General features: G+C 33.9%; 1 pseudogene; it reads left to right on the forward strand.

Annotated features, from left to right (window-relative positions):
- Positions 1-148: 148 nt before the first annotated feature.
- On the forward strand, positions 149-18,439 carry LOC113064585 (ataxin-7-like protein 1; annotated as a pseudogene).
- Positions 18,440-24,836: the final 6,397 nt, after the last annotated feature.

Below are 24,836 nucleotides of genomic sequence, written 5' to 3' on the forward strand. Positions count from 1 at the left end.
CGATTAGTATATACGAATATTGTGTGCCCTCAGAATGCACGATTCACTCGTTCAGCCTTTCACCTTTCCGTCTCGGAAGCCGAGCGCAGCCGAGCGCTGGCCGATCTGTGTCGAAGGTGGCGTCATATGTTTCGCTCGCTCGCTCGTTCGCTCTTCTCTCGCTGTCTGTGAAGGAAGAAGGAAGAGCAATGGCGACGCTGTATCGCCGCGCGCTCGCACTGCATACAGGAGCCACAACACACACCGTAAGTCACATTAACGCCCTCAGACACCCGCTCGACTGCAGTACGAGACTCGATGATGTCAGGCTTTATAACGGGAGATCGCGCGTGCATCTGCGCTGCTGTATAAACAACGAGCGTGCATTCATTTCGTCATCTGTCACGATTGATTGACAGGTGTCGCGCACTTCTGCACTTCACGCGTCAATGTTAGTGGCTCAGGAGACGGAGTGTGTATAAGTTTAGACACTGTGTGTTTGTGTGCGTATTTGTATGTGTGTGTGTTGCTTTGCTGGACCAAGACAGCCATCTAGCTACCAGTATCTGTAACTGTGCATGCTCGTTAACTGTTTGGTTACAGTGTCAGTCTGATGCATGCGGTGATATTGAATATTTTCAGATCTTGACTCTGATACTGCTGGGAAGAAGCTATTGAAGGGTTCAGAAGTGATCAGACGCAGTAAAGCAGGTGAGTGTGTGTGTGTCATGATGGTGGGCGTTTCTTCTCGTGTCATCATGTTGTTATTGCTGTCAGAGCTCATATAGGCTTAGGGTAATACTGTACTTTCACAGCATGCATAATCACTGTTTGAACCTTTTCCATTGTTGTCACCATACTAGGATTTCATTAGTAGTTCATACAACATGCAAATAAATAAATAAATAAATCTATAAGTATAATATTATTTCATGCTACCATTGAAACGTAAATTTTTCGTGCCTGCTTGAACATTAGTATTAGAACAATAAGTATTTACAGCAATAAAAATACTATTTTAATGATTTATATTTATCTGTTTTATTTTAATAAATGTTATTGTAGTTATTAAAATAAATATCTAAATTATATTTTACATTTTATTTGAATATCTAAAAATACATCATATTGCATTTTGTTGAAATAAAAAATATTTAAATAAATAACATTAATATTTGATATTGTAGATATATTCAAATTAATAAACATTTTATATGTTTTTAATATTGCATATTTTATTATATTTTAATTATTATATTTATTATTTAATTACAATACACATTTTAGTTATTTGTATACTTTAATTGTATAGTTTTGGCTTAATAAATACTGTTTGTATTGTGATTGTATTAAAATTAATATTTTCTATTATCAAATTTTATGTATTTAGATGTTATGTACTTCCATGTTGTGCTTAAATAAAAAGTAATAGCAACAACAACAACAAATATTTAAGTTCCAACTTGGTATAAAAGTAATAATTCTTTTGCATTTAATATAATAATTAAAAATCTATTATATCTGTTATTTTGAGTAAAAATCATTAACAAACATTGCATTATATAAGCTATATCAGCTGAACAGATCTACATTCAGATAGTTAGGAACGGATCTGTTTCACATACTAATAAAAAAACAGTCAGTGGTCTTTAGTGCTAACATCACGGTGTTCATAACAATACAGTTGTGTGACATTCTGAACATAAACAACATTTAAGTGTCTGACTACGACACACACACAAGCAGCTGGTGTAAATGCTCTGTTTTCCTCATTGTTAACATCATCACTAGCTCTCAGTGTGAGAGGAGTGTGTGTTCTCAGTGTGTACTAGCGGAAGTGTGCAGTGATTCTGCATGGATGGTGAAAGAAAGCTCAGCGGATCTGACAAGCTCCTCTGAATGCTTACGTCACAGTTCTCCACTGATCTTCAGCTTTAGTCATGAGTGACTAAATACTTCACTAAACGTGAAGCAAAATGGGTCACTAGTCCGTCCTGCTTTAAAACATGGCCGTAAAATGATTATTACATACATTTAATGGAATAGTTCACCCAAAAATGCTGAAAATGCACTCAATGTCAGGCCATCCAAGATGTAGATGAGTTTGGTTCTTCATCAGATTTGGAGAAATGTAGCATTGCATCACTTGCTCACCAGTGGATGCTCTGCAGTGAATGGGTGCCGTCAGAATGAGAGTCCAAACAGCTGATAAAAACATCACAATAATCCACAAGTAATCCACACCACTCCAGTCCATTGGTTAATGTCTTGAGAAGTGAAAAGCTGTGTGTTTGTAAGAAATAAATCCATCATTAAGATGTTTTTAACTTCAAACTGTTACTTCTGGCTAAAATACGACTCCTGTATCCATAATATTGCTTTATTCAGTGGAAAAGTCTGAATCAGGAGAGGAATGTGCACAGATCAAGCACAGTTTACGAATGAAAACAGTCCTAAAGAGCTCTGAACAAATAAGTTGGTGGGTTTTGATGTGAGAGAACACTTTTTCACTACAGGAAGTGTTATTATTGGATTATATGATTTCTATTTTGTCAAAAGAGTGACCATTTTAATGCTTTAATGCTTCCAATGCTTTAATGTTGGATCTGTTTCTTACAAACACACAGCCTTACGCTTCTGAAGACATTAATTGGTGGACTGGGGTGATGTTGATTACTTGTGGATTATTGTAATGTTTTAATCAGCTGTTTGGACTCTCATTCTGACGGCACCCATTCACTGCAGAGCATCCATTGGTGAGCAAGTGATGCAATGCTACATTTCTCCAAATCTGAAGAAGAAACAAACTCATCTACATCTTAAAATGCATGAGAGTAAGTTTTCAGCACGTTTGAATTTTCAGTGAACTGTTTCTTTAAGAGGGTGTTTTCAGAAAGCTGCGATAAGAAACACTTTTCTCGTGTTTGCATTGGGAGTAAAAGAAGACAATGTTTGTTACACCACAGGACCATTTTGTAAAAAGCATTTTTCTGCCAGTTGAGCTTTTAATCATGTTGTCAAAAACAAGACCGCACTATTGCCAGATGATTTTTCCGCTTAAACCACAGCAGATGTGATATTCATGCTACTATGTGAAGTGGTTTTAAAAGTTGTCATATTTACTGACTGTCTCTCTCTCTTGGCTGTAGATATGCTTTTGTATGGTCACGTCCCAACCCATGAGGATTTCAAACCCGTCGTTTGCGATGCCTGCAACAAAGTCGTTAAGCCTCAGGACGTCCTGACTCATTACGGTAAGCAAGTGTTGGCCAGAACGTGACTCGCTGACAGTCATCGCTTGTAATGAAACCGATTTATGAGGAGGATTTTATTTGAACTTAATGTTCTCGCTGAGTTCTTGACATTAGTGGACCGAAGTGTGCTTTGATTGATATTTTGGGACTGTTTTTGGTTAGGGTTCTGGGCACTGAGTGAGAGAAACTTTGTGCTTTTAACATCATTCAGATTGTTTGTTAAGTTGAAAGAAGTCTCCTTATGCTCACCAAGACTGCATTTATTTGACCATAAAACACAGTAAAAATTGTAAAATAGTGAAATATTATTACAACTTAAAATAACTATTTTCTGTTTGAATATATTGTAAAATGTAATTTATTCCTGTGATGCAACGCTGAATTTTCAGCATCATTACTCCAGTCTTCAGTGTCACTGCAAAAGGCGTAATCAAATACAAAACAATTGTTTAATATAAAACTATTCACTTTATAGTTCAATATAAAAAAAAAAAAAATTCAGAGATAAGTTTAGGATTTTTGTAAAAGGATTTAATAGTTTTATTTCACAAGGATGCATGAAATTTATTGAAAGTGACATTTATGAAAAGACTTAAAATATATATATATATATTTATATAAAAATGAACAAAAATATGAAGCACAGCTGTTTCAATAATGTTAATAATAATAATAATGAATGTTTCTTGAGCAGCAAATCAGCATATTAGAATGATTTCTGAAGGATCACATGACACTGAAGACTGGAGTAATGATGCTGAAAATTCAGCTTTGATCACAGGAATAAATTACATTTTAATTTATATTTAAATAGAAAACATTTATTTTAATAACATTTTACAATATTACTTGTTTTTACTGCATATGTTCTTGGGTGTTTGTGGCTTTTTAAAGGACAATTCACCACAAAAAAAAAAAGAAAATAAATTTGCTATCGTTTACTCACCCTCAAGTTGTTTTCAAGTATCTTTCGTCTGTTAAACACAAAAAAAGATATTTTGGAGAACGTTAACATTTTTCAAAATATCTTCTTTCGTGTTCAACAGAAAAAGAAACTCATACAAGTTAAGGGTGAGTTAATGATGACAGAATTAAATTTTTTTGGTTGAATTATCCCTTTAGAAATTAGTTTGTATTGCATTGTTGTGCTGAAACACCGTTGTGGGGAATGTTAAAAACAGAAAGAGGTCTCTTTCAAAAAGCATCCTGTCCCGCGGCAGAATGGCTCCACCAATCCGCCATCACTGGTTTTCCAGCTCGTCTTGTTCACTTTCGTTTTAGCCTCGTCTGCTCGGATCACATCTGTCTTTGGTCTTGTGCCCAGAACACGTGCGCTCGCGGACCGGAGAGGTGTCTTGCGCGGCGGGAGGTGATGCTAATGCATGGAAGGCCCGTTGGCAGCTCGCCCTCGCCCCCTTCCCCTTCCTCTCTGGTCCCCTGCCGCCCCTCTTTGAGAGCGTAGAGCTGCGAGGGTTCAGTGCAGGGGTCAACGACTTGCAGCTATTCAACTCAAAACACCGCGGTCCAGAAAGAGAAGGCGGGATGCCTTCAGCCACACAGGAGGCATGCTATTCTCTCGTCTTTTTCTCTTTCGCTTTCTGTTTTTTTCTTCTTCCATGCTCTCAACCGCCGCGGAGCAGACAGGCTGGGTAAGTGTGTCTCCTCGACCAACATGCGAGTGTTATTCACAGCAGACGCTTTTGAACACTCATGTGTTTGCTTAGCTTTCAGTTTACGCGGTTTTGTGCTCTGTTTGTGAGCAGGACTGGGCTTAGCTAGTGGTCATCTTCCTGCAGTTGCAGTCCAGATGTAAACAAACGTAGCTCAGCTGGTGCCTGGGGCTTCCTGTGGTCTGTCAGATAGCCAGACGCTAACAGAACACACACACACACACACACACACACACACAGACTTACACATGTGTCAACGGGTTTACGATGACTGATGTCACTACTACACAATTTGAAATGTTGGGACAGTGTTACGAAACTGAAGTTTTATCCTGGGTGTTTTTTGTAAGTTAACTATCACTGTTGCTTAGATTTGTTACAACTTGTCGGGGAGAGGTGCGCTAATGCTTTTCTGAGCATTCTGACTTTAGTTTTATAAAACTGATGAAGAAATCCCACAGACTTGCATTGGAGGAGAGACCTGAGTCATATCTAGAGACCAGCATATCACAGAGACTTGAAGCTGCAAGACTCTCTTAGAAACTGTACAGCAACAACACTACAGCAAATAGACAGAAACTAGTGGTGTAACGACTCACAAACATGACGGTTCGGTACGTATCTTAGTTTTGATGTCTCGGTTCGGTATGTTTTCATTACAGCAGGGAAAAAACACTGAACATAAATAGCTTTTTTCAATTATAATTTACATAATTTACTTAGGATAAAAATCTACCTCACCTTATGATCTAAACTATAGGGAGCCCTTTTACATTATTACAAGGATAGGATTAACAACAAAGCCAAAAATCAAATTAAATTAGTATAAAAAAAAAACACTCAACAAAAAAAAAGATATATGCAAACATGTTAATTGCGCAACTAAAAAAAGATAAATGCAAACATGTAAATTGCGCAACTAAAAAAAGATAAATGCAAACATGTAAATTGCGCAACTAAAAAAAGATATATGCAAACATGTTAATTGCGCAACTAAAAAAAGATAAATGCAAACATGTAAATTGCGCAACTAAAAAAAGATAAATGCAAACATGTAAATTGCGCAACTAAAAAAAGATATATGCAAACATGTAAATTACGCAACTAAAAAAGATATATGCAAAAAGGTAAATTGCGCAACGAAAAAAAGATAAATGCAAACGTAAATTGTGCAACTTAAAAAGATAAATGCAAACATGTAAATTGCGCAACAAAAAAAGAAATGCAAACGTAAGTTGCGCAACGAAAAAAAGATAAATGCAAACATGTAAATTGCGCAACTAAAAAAGATAAATGCAAACATGTAAATTGCGCATCTAAAAAAAATATATGCAAACATGTAAATTGCGCAACTAAAAAATATATATGCAAACATGTAAATTGCGCAACAAAAAAGGTAAATGCAAACATGTAAATTGCGCAACTAAAAAAAGATAAATGCAAACATGTAAATTGCGCATAATACAGATTTTGATTTAACTTCTATCTAGATGAAAAAATTTAAACTATTTAGTATTCTATAGAAACCTCATAGCAATGCACTAAAACGATCAGAACACCAGAGCAACTGCATAGCAATGCAATTAAAACCATTTAGAACTCTCTAGAAACCTCATAGCAATGCACTAAAAACAACTTAATAGCAAAACACGCACGATTACGAGAAAAATATCAAATTAGTGAGAAAAAAAAGTCAGAATTGCAAGTTGTACAATTCTGACTTGATTTCTCGCAATTGCATGATTGCAATTCTGAGAAAAAAAACTCACATTGCGAGATTTATAATTGCAATTGTAAGGGGAAAAAAATCTGAAATGTGACATAAAAAGTCCTAATTACCGCCATCACATCAGTTGAGCTTGAGAAGAAAACCAACCACAGAAGACGATTTGCACTAATGTCTGCTATTGCGCCCCTTGTGGCTGAGAACAGCACATTTCTAAACGCATAAGATCAAACTAAAAGTTTTGTATTTTGTGCATCTCAACATCCTTTTAAAAACATACCAACCGTAATCGATTGCCTTCAGATGATTTTAGCAGCATCAGAATGTCAGCATACCTGTGAACACGGTAGACTTTGGCCTTTTTATTTATTTTTTGTCTCAGTCCAGCTGCACAGGATATACACCTACAGGCGTATTTACACACCTGCCTCGTATTCAGACCATCCTGATGCTGAATTTCCCCCTGCGGCCGGGCCATTGTTTCTCTCTCCTGGTCGGCGGTCAGACTTTGTTGTGAGCGCGGGGTTCTCCTCGTCCAAACACAGCCTCTGAAATCAGCTCTTTTGAGTCCTCGTGAACAGTGTTGTGGCTCTCGGCTGAGACTCGCTGGCAGACGAGACACGATGTGAAGCCAAGGCCGGTTAGTGAGCTGCCAGATCGAGCCAGGAGCTTTATTATTATTCACTTTGAATGTATTTTTAGTACAGTAATCTGGCTCAGTGTAGTGTTTTGAAACCCCATACATCAATTATATTCTGTTGGACCCTGTGTTGTGTTGTGTTGTGTTGTGTTGTGTTGTGTTGTGTTGTGTTGTGTGTGTGTGTGTGTGTGTGCTAATGAGTGTTTGTAATTGCAGGTAGTTGGGGAATAGTTGAACAGTGAGTAGAGAGGAGTGTGTTCACCTCGAGCCCTCCAGAGCCATGCATAGCAAGAACCGTAAGTGTATTAAAAGATGTCTCCGAGTTGTTTAAATATATTTCTTGTTTAAACAGCAGCAAAAATAGTGTTACTGTTTGATTCATTTATGTGAATCCGTTCAAACTATCCATTTAAGTAAATTAATTCAAACTCTTCATGTAGGTAAATAGAGCGTGATAATAATAATTTAATGAAATAAAATGCCTAAATATTAGTATTTGTATTATTTAATGTATGACTTATGTATGTTTAATAGTGCATAACCAATATTAAATGAAATGAGTGTTGGCAAAATTGTACTGTATTGCATTTTGTTTTTTCTATTTCAGTAATAATAGTATTATAAAAATAATTTATTTTACTGCACACATGCAAGCATGACTTTGTAGCTTATAAATAATATAATTAATTAAATTAAATAGCAAAAGTTTTAAATTATAATTATATTATGATTTGTGTACTGTTTAACTGGTTCAAATAAATAAAGATTTATATGCGCCAATATAAGAATGAAAATATTATAATAGTCAAAAACATTGTGGAAAACATGTATTGATTATTTGTAACTAGATTTTATTGTCTTTTGCTTATTGAACATTTTTAATAAATAAATACAAGAAGAAAAATTATAACGTTTTATTATTATATATTATTTTATTTGTGGTACACCCATTTATCAGATACGGTTTTCATTTACTTGTTAGCATGACTTAATTTTCATAATTATTATATATTTTACATATGTGACTCTGGAGCACAAAACCAGTCATAAGGGTAAATCTTTTGAAATTGAGATTTATACATCATCTCAAATCTGATTTTCATTGATGTATGGTTTGTTAAGATCGGACAATATTTGGCTGAGATGCAACTATTTGGAAATCTGGAATCTGAGGGTGCAACAAAATTGAAATACTGAGAAAAACATCTTTAAAGTTGTCCAAAACGAGTTCTTAGAAATGCATATTACTAATTAAACATTTAGTTTTAATATATTAACAATAGGGAATTCTACAAAATATCTTCATGCAACATGAGCTTTTCTTAATATCCTACTGAATTTTGGCATAAAAGAAAAATCTATAATTTTGACCCATACGATATTTTTTGGGCTATTGCTACAAATACACCCCAGTGACATAAGACACAGTTACATATTATTTTATTTGTGCTACACACATTTATCACGTACGGTTTTAACTTTCATTGTTGGTTAACTTTTAGTTTCAGAATTTAAAAACTGCAGTTTTGTTTTCAGCCCCAGATTTCCTCAACATACGTCTTACTAAAACTGAAAAAGTCAATCGAAAACCTCACAAGGCTCTGTTGAATGTTGTAAGTGGGTTGTGTGGAATATTTGCAGCTCAACACAAGTGTGCACATATTATTTTGAATGCATTATGATTTGGGACGCACTTATGTTAATCTTTCATGATGTATAGGATAGATAGGATATCATTTGGGACTCAGTCCAGTAGTTTATCTACCTCATCTCTTCCTGTGTGAAGTCTCGTGATCTTCTGATGGTTGTATTCGTGTGTCAGAGAGGAGACACTGCTCGCCCAGCAGCTCCAGGACCCCTCTGGTTCCTGTCAAGGCCAAGATGTCGGTGGGCCAGAGCGAGGTGGAGCCCCTTCCCTTCAGGGTTCCTCGTGATTACCCACACTCACGCTTCAGCAAAGCACCGCTAGCTGTCTATCCACCCAAAGGAGCCCGAGCCAAGGCCTGGTGGGTAACAAACATAAATCATAAATGCTTCCTCTGACAAACACTGGATTAGCTGTAAGAAAGGGTTTGTAAACATCATCTAGTGCTTTAATGTGATTGTCATATTCACACCAAACATTTGAATCAATGTTAAGAGTTTCCTGACACATTTAAATTTAAACCCAATTTATATTTTTTATAATTAATTCTCCAGCTCAAGTTACCCATCAGTATTTCATCATGTAACATACCACATTAGTTCCATAGACGCTAGATGATGTTAATAATTAGTGTTAGAAATGCTACCTATACATATTATAGATTAGAACAGAACTTTGGATATTATTACTTATACGTGTAATTATTATTATTATTATTATTCACCATGAAAGAAGGACACTTAACTTCCCAGAAAGCTCTTGACTTACCCCAATTTTTTATGTAAATATTTATTGTAATAAAGTTATATGTGCATACATTTTATAATATGTCAACATTAATATTGTATTTGTTTGGCTGTGTTCATTATGTTCATTTATTGAGTTTTAGAGAGATATTATGTGCATTTATTATCATGCAATTTGAAAAATGTATTGTTAGTCATCATAATTATATTATCAGGCATAATTGATAAAAATTAATTTAGTATTATTTCTATAAATTAATGGTGATAATATTTACACTACTGTTCAAAAGTTTGGGGTCCGTAAGATTTTAATGTTTAAGTTTCTTCTGCTCACCAGTGATGCATTTATTTGATTAAAAATACAATAAAGTGAAGTAAAAATTTGAAATATTATTACATTATAAAATAACTGTTTTCTATGTGAATATACTGTAAAATGTAATTTATTCCTGTGATCAAAGCTGAATTTTCAGCATCATTACTTCAGTCTTCAGTGTCACATGATCTTCAGAAATCATTCTGATATGCTGATTTGCTGCTCAAGAAACATTTGTGGTTTATTATCTTATTATTTGTAGAAACAGTGATACATTTTTCTTAGGATTCCTGAATAGATGCATAAAAAAACATTTATCTCCATTCAAATTACAATTCGACTTCCTTTGGTTGTGACCTTTTATTTATTTTTTAATTCAAATACTCATAAATTGAAAGGGATTTGAATTTATGTTTGGGAACTGTACTCTATGGAAGTTCAGATCTTTAAATACACAGTGTCTGTTCTCTAGCGTGTCTTTACCTGTGGTGAGTCTGGAGAAGATGCCGTGTTTCAACCGATCGGAGGGAGCGCACATCAAAGTCACCTCCACGTCTCCCACGGCGGGGTCTTCTCTTTCTTTCTCCTCCACGTCTTCCTCTCCATCTTCCGCTCCTCTCAAGTCGTCCTTGACATCACCAGCATCTCACAAGAACCAGGAGAAGTTCTTGAACGGTCGTGGTCCTGTGACGCCTCGCTCCACCACGCCCCCCTCGTTGATTGACAGGCGGCCCAGCCCGTCACGGTCGCCCTTGGAGAAACGCCCCGCCCCCTCGCCCTCCCCACAGGACAGGAGACCTGCAGTCTCCACTTCTCCATCCCTATTGGACCGGAGACCTATAGCCCCTCCTTCTCCACCAGACAAGAAGCATCAGAACGGAGCCAAAGGCGGGCGACACCGGAGAGTGTCGGGTGAGTAGAAAACGCTTGTTTAATTGTACAGTCAAAGCAAAAATGATTCAGACACCAGATATAATTCTTTTTGGGGGTTTTTTACTAGTGGGTGCAGGACACTAAAGTGCATTTATGTAAGCAAAGATAGCAAAATAAACTCAAGTGTGACATATTATACCAAAAAATTCTTCATGCAGTGGACTAAATTTGTGTTTTTACTTGAATTGCTAAATGTGAACTTTTTACACCACAGACTCAACAGAATGAAACATTGCTTGAGCTAAATTGGTATAATCTAATTGTGTACTTAAATGCATCTGACCGCTATTCAATCGAATTCATTATATACATTTAAATCAAAGTTATCTTACATTATCAAGATGAATTTGTTCTGACACAGTTTAACTCTGAGTGACTTCTTGTTAAATTTAATGTGAGAAATGTTGAAGGTGTCTGAATAAATTTTGCTCTGATGTCTGTTTTGAAGCCAGAAGACATGCACTTGCAGCAGATTTAACTTTGTTTTTTAACTAAACTAGAAATTCAGCTGGAAATAATGTAGGAAGCAATGTGGATTTGATTGGTCAGGAGAAGGCAGGGCTTTGATATTATTGGTTGATAATATTTTTCTCCGCCTGTACGGCTTTGATGATGTCATCATAAAAGAAAAGGCATTAGTGGAATGAGCTTAACACAGTATAACTTCAATTAAAAATTATATCCTAGATGCTACTATAAAAAATATTTTTAATTTCCTGTAAAGAAGGCTGAAATCAAATAAAGCTGAAATAAAAATATATATAAATATTAGAAGGAAAACATAAAAATTAAAATGTGAAATAATTAGAGCTGTCAAGTATACACACATATATTATTATTGTTTATGTAATATATGTGTGTATACTGTGTTTAAATATATATTTATAAAATATTTACATGTGTATATATATATATATATATATATATATATATATATATATATTCTTATATTCTTATATTTTATATTATATATAAATCTATTTAATATATAAACAATATATACATGCGTGTGTTTATATATATATATATATATATATATATATATATATATATATATATATATATATATAAAATAAACACATGCATGTATATATTGTTTATATATTAAATAGATTTATATATAATATAAAATATATATATCTTATATTTTATATTATATATAAATCTATTTAATATATAAACAATGTATATATGCGTGTTTATTTATATATATATATATATATATATATATATATATATATATATATATGAAATGAATATACACAGTACATACACATATTATTAATTGCATTATTTTGGATGCGATTAATGGTTTGACAACAACTAGCTGAAAGTACTAAAATTACTAAAACGCTGAAATAAAAAATAAATTAAAGCTAAACAGCTGAAAAATGAAAGATGCATATAAAATATATATATATATATATATATATATATATATATATATATATATATATAAATATATATATATATATATATATATATATATATATATATAAATATAAATATATATATATATATATATATATATATATATATATATATATATATATATATAAATAAAATGCTATAATAGTATATAAATAATACTAAAATAACACTGATCTTAGCCCTTCAGGATTCTCGCACATTACTTCTTAAGTTTTGTTATTGTTCAATTGTTTTATATACTTTAAAAAACAAAAACAAAGAGAGGAATAAAACAAATAAAACAAACAACAAAACCCAAACCAAAACGATAAACAAAAATAAATAAATAAATCCCATCGCTTGTTTTCTGTGGTTTATAGTTTGTAGGCTCATGGTTTGTCTGGCAGCACAAATGTTTAGTCATAACTAGCCTCTGCTCGAGGGGCAGTCGTCTCTCTCCGTATGTTGTTTACTGGGCTCTCGCCCCACCGGAGGTTTGATTGGTGCTGTGTAATCTGCTGCTCTCGGTCGCCAGATCCTCTACAGACACTCACGCTCTATTACAGAGAGTTTGAGCTAGTTTAAGTGTTTATGTGAGTTTCAGATAGCACCGTGAGCTGGACTGCATTGTTTTAATCACAATTCTGCATTTAAAACAGCCTTCGCCACAGCTAAAATATGTTATGTTCCCAAATATGTTCCCAGTGTCCAGTCCAAAGTGAGAATATACCTGGGAAATTATGAGATACTCATGCACAAAAAAAATCCACAAGATATTAGGTCAAAACTCTGCATTGTAATATTAGCATAATTGATTAGTGCATTTTAATTGACTAAAAGCATATAATAAATGTGTTTTTTTTTATACATGTAGTATTTTAATAGAAATGATATTAATAAAATATTATATGCTATGTATATAAATCTATTTTCTTACACTATATATATATAATAGCACATATATATATATATATATATATATATTAGTAATAAATACATACATTATAATACATAATAAACAATTCAATAAATAATGTTATTTTGTTATTTGCTGTACAGGGAGAGTGTTTGATCCGAATAAACACTGTGGGGTTTTGGACCCAGAGACAAAGCGGCCTTGCACTCGATCTTTAACCTGCAAGGTTTGTATCGTCACACATTGGTGTGTAATTTAATCATCTCTGTCCACTCAGTATTTAAGTGGAGTTATGAAGTGTTTGTTTGTGTATGTTGTAGACTCACTCTCTAACCCATCGACGAGCCGTCCCGGGACGGTGGAAAAACTTCGACATCCTTCTAGCGGAGCATAAGGGACGGCCGAAGGAGACGGGGCAAAAAAAAGGATGTTCAAGCAGGCAGCCAATCAGTGCAGGTCACACAGTCACATGACTCCACAACCAGCCTATCCACAAGCTGTACAAATGCCAAGACCACGCCCACTCTTAAACCGCAGCTGGCCAATTCACACCAACACAGGTACTGACTACAGGACTGTGCTATTATTTTAATGTCTAGGTATCTATTTTTTATAAAGTAAAACAGAAATAATGTTAAAACATTTAAAGCATGTTTTCCATGTTGTTATTATGTGTATTATTTATAATACGTATAAATAAACATGTATCATATTTTCCTACATAATTTTACAAAAACATTTTATATTAAATATTTAACATAAATATTTATAATATTAATATTTGTAATAATATTAATATATATTTTTTCAATGTGACACTTTTAAGTGATGGGGCACTTTGAATTGTTGAGGCAGAGTTTTTGTTGAATTTTTTTATAAACTGATTCACAGATTTTAGTTAGTTCAAATAATACTGAAATAACATAAAATATAAATATTATCACAATCATATATCTTATCATGTTATCATTATTGTAGTATGATGGAGAATAATTATGAGAAGGACAACTTTCAAATGGAAATTAGAAATGTTGCCTTGGCAGCTACCTGAAATAAAATAAGGTTTAAGTAGAAATACTAAAATTACTAAAACTGAAAAATAAAAACCTGACAATATAAAATGAAATCCAATTCATAATATTAATAAGTAAAATAAATTAAGTTAAATAGAAATATTAAAAAGGCACAAGTACATAACAAATATTATAAAAATAACATTAATAAATACATAATGGTATATAAATAATACAAAACCTACCATGGTTATTTGTCTATATTGTGTGCATAGAATTAGTTTGGCTCTTTAGAATCAAACTTAACAAATATATAATTTTTCAAGTTTAAAATAAGAAAAGATTAGTTTAATTAGTATATAATGACACATTTTATAGGAAAACGTAATGGGCAAATAAAAAGCACGTTTAAAATCACTGCAGTATTCACATCTTGCCCAATTTTAAAATTGGCAGAAATGTTTAAAAGTATTTTTTTTAAATACATCAATGCTAAACAGAAAAAAAAGAAACAGTAAAAAAATCACAAAAGCATATAAAAAAATTAAAAAAACAAATGAAAATTAAAATAAATAAATAAATAAATGCAACAAATAAAATAATAATATTCAAGTATATAATAATACTAAAATATAATTAAATGATAAAAAAAATATTATAATAATAAAAAATCAGAAAAATGTTTTTCGTGGAGTGTCATCCGTCTTTTATTTGCAGAGCGTCTGGCGCGGGCGGTGCAGTCGTGTTCAGCTCTGCAACCTGTTCCTCCTCCTGAACCCACGCTCGGCTGGCAGCAGTGCAGCGGAGACACACGTCTGTCCAGCGATGAAGGAGAGACCGACCTCCCTGAGGAGTCGGAGAAGATGCTGTGCCACTATTCTCCACAGCACCCGCGTCCCATGAGTGTGAGCTGCACCAAACCCACTACATTACAACATCTGGGACCCTGTATATTGCTGTATATGCGTGAACCTACTGTAGATGGAGGAATATAATGGAAAACCCGATCTCTCCTGTGTTAGTGCTGTGCGTTCAGCAGTCGTTGATGGGACGGGGACACTACGTGTTCGACCGGCGGTGGGCGACGGGGTTCGGCTGGCGCTCCACTGTATGGTGGAAAAACACGTCAACTCTCTGCATGTGGAGGTGAGCGTCACACAATTATTGCTTATGAAGTATGTATTTATGGGTGCATGCATTCAGTTCACCTTTTCCATATTATGTTGCAATGTATTATGTGGTTAGGGGGTTGGGGTTGTATTTTCAACCCAAAATCACAAGAAAAAAATATATTGCATTAAGAAAATAAAGGACTTGTCACAGTCATTTTTGTTTATTTTGACATAATTTTTTATTAACAGTTATAATACAACAATTTATATTTAGTATACCGTAGGAATAAGGACTTCAAATGTTTGCAATGCAACAGGCTTCGTTTCTAGGTTCATCTGCAAAATATTATTTTCACCCAAATATCAGAAGAAATTTAATATATTTAGAATTAAGAGAAAAACTTGATCAAGATTTTTTTCTGCATTCTGACATTTATTCTCATGATGAATTTTTTTTAAGACATTATTTAACAAATAATTATACAATAAATTATTGTTTTTATTAATAATAGTTTTTAAACCTCATTAAACTGAATAATGTTATTAAATATGACTGTTGAATAATAATAATAATAATAATAATAATAATAATAATAATGTATATTAAATAATAATCATACATACATATATAAATATATAGAAAAATAGCCTCATTAAAATATGAAAAACTTTATTTTCTTTATGCAAATATTATTTTTCTTTTTTCTTTGTCTCATTAAAAAATAATACATTTTCTTTTAAGATTTTACAATTTTTTTTGGTGAGTTTTGTTTCATAAGCCTTCAATGAATTATGTTTCTAGCTTCAGTTGAGTATTTTGAGTACTCGGATGACTTTACAAAGGCTCAAAACATTTTCTTTCACTCAGTAGACGGACAAAATTTAGGTTAACATGCCACATAACTGGTAGGCTTCCTACCGCACACTGGTGATGTCATATCCTGTTTGTCACAGGAAAGTCCCCTAGCGGTGGAGAGCATGACGAGCCCGACTGAAGTTTCTCCCATCGGCTCTCCGTTCGTCTCCAACCACGCACTCGCGGCTCCTCTGGACGGCGTCTCCATGGTCTCCTACTCCACCTCTTTCTCTCATAACGGCTCTGGGGTTTTTCTGCATCCGGGACCCCGGACCCACACCGCAGCGGAATAAACCGGCTAAAAAAAGCCTCAGGGGACGGAGCTGGACCTAAAAAGCGGAAAGCACCTCCGGCCTCTGAGTCACGAAAGAGCGGGAGCAGCGGGAACAGCTACCATCTGCCATCTGCGCACATCAGTAACGGGACCGCGGCCCTCAGTGTGCGGGCCAAGCCACGGCCAGGGGCCCCGGGGCCGAGGGAGCAGGACAGGTATGGGAGCGTGGAGCTGTCCCTCCCGCAGGCGCTCACCGGGGATCATGGGGGCGTCTCGTCCCACAGTCCACTGCCCTACGGATCCTCCGATGGGAGGAAGAGAAAGAGCTCTGGATCGAGCACCAGCAGAAGCACCAAATCCACAGCACTGGACGGGATCTTCAGGAAGAGCAGCAGCGGTTTACTGTCGTCTGTCGCCGAGTCGCCCCACAGCGCCCTCCACAGACAGGTGCAACATGTTCAGGAATCTAGTAATGTGTCGTTATAGACCGACAGATGTAGACCAAGTTTTGTGTGTTTGTGTTGATTTCAATTCATTGCATTTATCCACTGAAAAACACTCAATATGACAAGATATATTAAGAAATAAAATGCAATAATAGAAATGATTTGCAGGCCTGGAAAATTTGTATAACTTTTAAATAGTACTTTTTTAAAATAATGTTTATATTGTTTAAATAAGAAATATGATATACCATCATAAATCACATTCAGATATATATACAATTATTTATTAAGATAATATAAAGTTGTGATGTAATTCTTAATTTTTAGCATACACATTCTCTCTCTCTATATATGTGTATATGTATATGTATATGTATATATATATATATATATATATATATATATATATATATATATATAATATAATATATATATATATATATATTATATATTTTTTTTTTTTTTCCTACCCTGGAAATCAATTACAATATTATTATAATGATTATTATTTGTTATAGACATATCAAATAGTATGGTATTTCAATATTATAATTTTGCAGGCCTGGACAAAATTTATACTTTTTAAATAGTATCTTTTTAATAATGTATATATTTTTGAAAAAAAAAAAAAAAAAATTTTTATTATTATTATTTTATTTTGAGTTATTTACAATCATGCAATTTTTCTAGCCTCTATATTTATTCTAGTGTAATATATTTTTTTTTCTAGCTCATAAAGATATTATTCTTTTAAAAGATTGTGATTATAAAACAATATAATATTTTAAATTCAATTTAATGCAATTTTAAAGAATCATCTGAATATATTTCTTATTATATTATTTTATGCACTAGAAGAAGAAATAATAACGTGGAACATCCTTGGATAATGTGATGTATTCCTAAATTATTTTCATACCATTTTTTTTTTCATGAATTATAGTGAGGGTTTTTGGTTCTCTTTGTTTTGTTTTTTAAACTGTACATTCAGAATCCTTGCATATGCACAAATACTAACCAGTGATGTATTTTGTAGCCCAAGGTCCCTCACTGATGCAGTGTGAGTTTGAGAGAGCTTGGGACGTCCTGTGAGGTCCTGCCTTGATCCCACCACTGCCTCTACGGTTGAGTCGCGTCCTCCTTTCCTACAGCTTCTTCCGTTCAGTTCCCATTAGGAATAAATGCTTCATCTGCCAGTTTCTCAAACAATGATTTCTCACGTTTCCTCTCATGCAGATTCAGATTTTGATTTGACCAGTACACAACACGTTTCAGACATACGGAGTTTTCTTTTTTTTCTTTTTAACGTAGGACAACATGAAGGAAAACCCTTCAGACTCAACCGTGTCGATCTAAAGTGCACTTAATTTCAAGTCTGAGGAGGGGAAAAAACGTTTCAAACAAGGGAATATTTTACAGACGCTTTTTCAGCAAGCTGTATTTTTCTAAATTGGATGAATTCAGGTTATCGAGTTTTTGTTTTTGAAAAAAAAGAAAAAAAAAGAAGCCAGGACTGACACCTCTGTGGTAAATTAACTTTAACCAGTGATGAATTTTGTACAATAATCGATCCTTTATTAATTTTCTAACTGACCTGATTAGTGCTTCACACATTAAGCAGAAGTATATTTGTATGCCATTTTAAAGTATTACAGAGACCCTGTTGTTGGAAATGTGTGTACATATCTTTTATTATAATTGTTTTGTTTTGTATTTATTGTTCGTATCGCTCGGAGGTTCAAGGATTTAGTGGTTTCTTATCTTCCTCAGTCATATGTATCTTCACAAACCTTAAGATGGTTGATTATGAAAGGGCCTTTCCATTTATACTCTCTGATTAAGTTTTTAAGGAATACTAACTGAAATGATGATGTACCCACAGGATCCCAGTGTTTTCTAGAGGAAAGGTACATTGCTGTGAGCCAGTATTGGCAGTCGGCCGAGGTCTGTTGCCAATTCAGTTTTTTAAAGATGTTGTTAGGTCATACGTGCTACTTTTAGTGTTTGACCATCAGAAATGAAGAGCTTCTCAAAGAGTTAACGGAGAGATGATTGGCTGTTTACTCTCTATTTACACTACCGTTTTATTTTTATTGAGCAAGGATTCGTTAAATTGATCAAAAGTGAAATTAAACTTAAAATTCCTCAAAGAATCACAGTTTCCATAAAAATATGATAAATATTAGAATGAATTCAGAAGGACCATGTGACACTCAAGACTGGAGTAATGATGCTGAAAATACAACTTTGCTTCACCAGAATAAATTACAGTTTAAAATATATTCAAATAGAAAACAGTTATTTTAAATTGTAATAATATTTCCCCATTTTTATAGTTTTTACACTATTTTTTTTATCAAATAAATACTTTTTTTTTTTTTTTTCAAAAACATCCTTTTTTTAAAATAGCTGTATAAGTGTTCCTGGCCTATTTTTTGCATAATTGTAATAAACTATATGGCAATAATGTGGCACCATGATAACTTAAAAAAAAAGAAAGTCCCACTGACTCTCCCTGAATATTCAGTTTTACATTGAAATTGCAAGAGTAAAATGGATTGTAAATGGAATTTCATGTTGACATTAAATGTGAAGTGCATAGAATTGCACGGAATTGCAAAATAATGATGATTTCCAAACAGGTTTCCAGATCGTTGTGTTTTTGCATTGTGATATTTTTTTCATAATTTACAATTCAGCTCCATGTTCTCTTGTTTAATCTCTGAGAAGCTCTTCATCACTAGCATAAATATTTGAATATTTAAAGGAACAGTTCACCCCAAAAATTTACTGAAAATGTACTCACCGTCAGGCCATTTATGATGAAGATGAGTTTGTTTCGTCATCAGTTTTGAAGAACTGAAGCATTTCAGGTGTAGCATTGAACACACATTACTGGTAAAAAAAAAAAAAAAGATTATAGCCTGAATGCACTGTACAGTATGTTGCTTTGGATAAAAGCGTCTGCTAAATGCATACATGTAAATGTATATAATTTGCTCACCAATGGATCCTCTGCAGTAAATGGGTGCCGTCAGAATGAGAGTCCAAACAGCTGATAAAAACATCACAGTAATCCACGATGTATTATAAGACTTGTATTTTAGTTAAACATCTCTTAATGATGGATTTGTTTCTTACAAACAAGCAGCTTTTCACTTCACAATGTTCATTGATGGACTGGACTGGTGTGGATTATTGTGATGTTTTTATCAGCTGTTTGGACTCTCATTCTGACGGCACCCATTCACTGTGATATAATGCTACATTTCTCTAAATCTGATGAAAAAACAATCTCATCTACATCTCGGATGAACTGAGCGTTTTGTCTGAACTGTTCCTTTACGCCAACAACACTTTTTTTATTTTTTGGTTTTGAGTACTATTTTATTTATAAAAAGTATTGATACAAATAATCATGTGTAGTTGTTCTGACTGTGTAAAGACGATATTCTCTGTGAACCCAGCTTGTGTTTGCTGTGACAGCTCTTCACTCCTGATTATTACCGTGATGCCTTGCTGCCAATGCGAAACTGTCCATAGGTCAGAGCTAGAAACCAACCCCGGATCCCTTCCACACCATCTTTTATGCGTGAAGTGCTTCCATTTGCATTTGAAGCTGTAATGTTTCGAGGTCAAGCGGCGGTGAAGGTTCCCCAGTCCACACCGAGTCTGGATGAGGATGTTCGGTTACATGTTTTGCCTTTTCCCAATGCACGTCAGTCATTCGAGATTATTCTATTGAATTATTGACATGATTATATAAACCGAATGAATTTGTAATGTGGTCAAGATCTGATCATGGTACCCCTTTTTTGACCTTATGGCTCTTTCTTTTGGTCCAATAGTGCCACAAATCTGTGTACTACAGTTCGACAGGAAACGTTGAACTGTAACTAAGCTATGAAGTATTAGAATTATACATTATTAGGTCCTTGTCAACACATCCCTCTTGTAGAAATTAAGGAATGTCACCATGGCATAGCAGTGCAATTTTTATTTAAATATGTTTTAATTTCTTTTAATTTTCTCTCTTAATTTTTTTTTTTTAATTCTTCCTTTTTTTATGATTATTATGGAAGCCCATTTTCTTCACGAAATAAAAAATTATTATTATTTTTTTTTTTTGCAATTCTATCATAATTATGATTTTATGTATTTCACAATTTGTATTTTGTTCCTTGCAATTCAAATTGTGAGATACAATCTCAAAAATCACTTTTTGTCGAGTGTTTATATATATCTGTTGCGAGTTTATATCTTCTAATTCTTAGAAAAAAGTCAGAATTGTGAAAAAAGTTGCCATAATATATATCAATATTTATTCTCATGTTTTATTTGTTTTATAGTTTTAAATTTTGCTTTTTTATTTTTATATTTACTTTTTGCTTTTTATTTTTTTATTTATTTCTTTGTGTGTGTGGAGGGAACTGCATTTTATTTTTTTGTCTCATTCATTTTTTTTTATTATTTACTTTTTTCAATAGTTTAATGGCTGATTTCATAAACAATAGCGTGAGATTCCAATCCTCATTGGTTTAATTTGAACGTAAGCTACATTTCCAGTTACACATTGAACTCAAAATCACACGCGGAGTTTTCTGTGAAAAGACACACGGCTTGCTTCCACGTCAAGGAAAATGCCTGAAGCAATATGAATTAACTCTGTAATGTTCTCCATTCTGTTCAGTTGGTCTACTGATATGTATTGTTGCATGTGTGCATACTACTACTTTGCCATTATTAGTGAATGTCATTGCTAGCTAGATGGTTTGTCATAACACTGCACAAGCAGCACTGTTCATGAGCTTACTCCTAACCACATCACGGTCCACTTTTCCTCTCACAGATGCTTATGTTGTAGATGTATTATAGCCACACCTTCAGTGCTTCGACCTGACCCAGCCATAACAATTGTAAAGATTTCGAAGGCCTTATTTTTATACCTGGACTGCTCGTACAGAATCTCTCAAGCTGACAGAAGAGGTGTTAATAGGCATTTTTCTCATTCCTAAAACAAGCTCCTGTGTCCTTTCTACAGTTTGTGTCCTGTTGGCCCATGTGTTCTCAATGATATAGATGTGTATTTTCAGGTTTGATGATATTTGCATTTCAGCTGTTACAGAAATACATTTTTCTTACCTGCTTGCTTGTGTTCTTGATTTGCATTCAAGTGTCTGACTATCTATCTATCTATCTATCTATCTATCTATCTATCTATCTATCTATCTATCTATCTATCTATCTATCTATCTATCTATCGTGCACAAGCTCATATAAAATGGATTAATATTATTTTACAATTTCCGATCCGTACATCTAAATATTGGTCAGCGATATCTGTAATCTGTAATCTGTTTATCTGTAAGAAGTTTGGTTCATTAAATAACACCCTAGTATTAATATTGTAAACATTACTAGGCTATGTAATTAATGAGCTAATATGTTTACATATATCAGTCATATAATCTTACTAAAATAATTTATAGCTACATTTAAAAAAATATAATATAATATAATGACCCCTGCGCGTACAAATAATAATATTGACAAAATTTTCACTATTGTCAGAAAAGAGGTCCTAATTTTTTTTTTTTTTTAACTTAATTTAGCCTAAAGTGTATTTATTTGCACTGCCATTTATGTGATATTCAGTGATTTTATTGTAGGGAGGCCTATATATTTATTATAAAGTAGGTATGAATATATTATTATATCGACACTGATTAATGAGTTTACTGTATTTAAATAGTTTCTACATATTAATAGAAGAAATACATTTCTTTAAATGTATTTACATACATAAACACTATACTATGTATTTTAATTCGCCTAAAATAGATTTTAATTAACTTTATAGTAATGTATAGGAAATAACTATAAGAATCATTAGAATTACAAATGTAATACAATAAAAAAAAAGAACGGAACGAACGAACGAACGTTCTTTTTTTTAAAATGTAAACACGTGCTTTATGAGGTCATAAAACAGCACGCGCACATAAATACTGTCAAAAACGTCCTTTTAAGAAACTTTTATATATTTTTAAGTGCATTTATTTGCATGATAGTCAAATCTATTTACTGTAAATGTAGATGTTAGTCCCCTTGATCGACCTGAGGTTAAAAGTGTTCTTTAGCGACAGTTCTCGAGTCGACTCGAACGCGTAACCTCTCAGACAGGCTCGGAGCTCGAAGCACTAGGTCACGGCACCCTGATAGCTCTCCAGTGTTTGCTCAGGAGGACACGTGCGTGCGGTGGAGGCGTCACGCACCTTCCAAAAGCTCTTAAAGTCGAAGTCGAAGTGTCTTCCGGGAATCCGCGGATTATATCGGTAAGAACATCCAGACGCTTCGTTTAAGCCTCGCAACCTTTGACGAAGCGATTCACACGCGTTTTAAAACACGCAAAAGCGTCGCGTTTCCTCCCAGAACGCGGTTGTTTTGCAAAAAATGGCGTCATGGTTTTGTTGTTCAGTCTGTGGATGGTGAAGAGACGGCTCGCGCATCATTAGACAGGCTTCAGATGGCCTGTTAGGTGCAGATGACTGTTGTTAAGTACATTGTTTGTGTTTTGTGGACCTTTTCGTCATGTGTGAGGAAGGAGAGTGCGCGCAATGGCGCAAGGCTCTCCGGCGGCGCGCGCAACGACGAGCGAAGCGCAGCAGTTCGGAGCTCACGCACACTCGGTTCGGTTTGTTTGGCTGTCGATGAGTTGTAAAGTTTGTTTTGCGTGTTTGATATCGTCTTTATGCTTTTCCTTATTCGTCATCGTCGCCCTTTGTGGTTTTAAAACGCATAGCGAGTGTTTCTTCCTAGTCTTGTCCGTTCGCGTTAACTAGTTTCAAACGCGTTTGAGGATGGGGGAAAAATACTGAGCGATCAGCCTCAAGTGAAGATTTGGACACCGTGACAACATTTTAACCAATCAAAGGTCAGAGTGATTGATTAACATGCTTAAGTGGACTCCAAAACAAGTTTCCACGTGAAATGAGATGTTTTAGAAGAAAGTTTACTGCTTTGTAAAGCAGCTTTTTAGGCACAATTTCTCAGTGTCAGACTGAGTTGAAGGACAAACCGGATGCCAAACTGAAATTGGTGAACATGAAACCATCAGCAGCTGATGTTAGAGGTGTTTGACATTAGAAGAGTAAATATTCTTCAAAATAATACTCAAGTACAGTAATGAAGAACAACTTCTAGTAATTTACACTCATGAGGACTGACAGTATGTATGTATTCAGGAGATTATGTGTTTACTCTCAACTTATGCAGATGTAAAGTGATGTAGTGACTCATAATGAGCTGTGTGTGATGAACATAATCATGTAACTCATATGATATTATGTTAAAATATGTCAAAATGTGCTTTGCAAATCGATCAATTTGGACTTGATAAGTTAGCTGCCAGCGAAGTTTCAACTAATTGTATTGACATAACAGACTTTTTGTAAAGTTTTATAACACAAAGCAGTTGTTTACATAACACATATCATAAAAAAATACAACAACCTAGAAATAAGAAAAAAATGCAAATGTTAAAATTAACATCTGTTTCAAAATCATTAAAGACAGAAGGAGTAAGTAAATAAATAAATTCATTTTAAAGTTAAATTACAAGGACCAATTATTTTTTCATCTTATAAACTTTTTATTTTTATTTTTTAAAGTAAAAATCAGTAGTTCAATGAAATGCAATTTTGGTATGATCTTTGTTCTAGAAAATTACAAATTGAGTTCAAATAGATGTTTTATTCTTGGTCTGAAGTACAATGTTGTAAATCATTTATACAGTGGTAGTTGATATTAAGCCTGAAATAGAGATAAACTGTTCTCAAAGTTTCGTTCTTTAAGCTCTTAAAAATAAGGAAAAGTCATTTAAGAGACCGTTAAAAGTTAT

This window comes from Carassius auratus, chromosome 4, assembly GCF_003368295.1.
Source record: "Carassius auratus strain Wakin chromosome 4, ASM336829v1, whole genome shotgun sequence".
Lineage (NCBI taxonomy): Eukaryota > Metazoa > Chordata > Actinopteri > Cypriniformes > Cyprinidae > Carassius > Carassius auratus.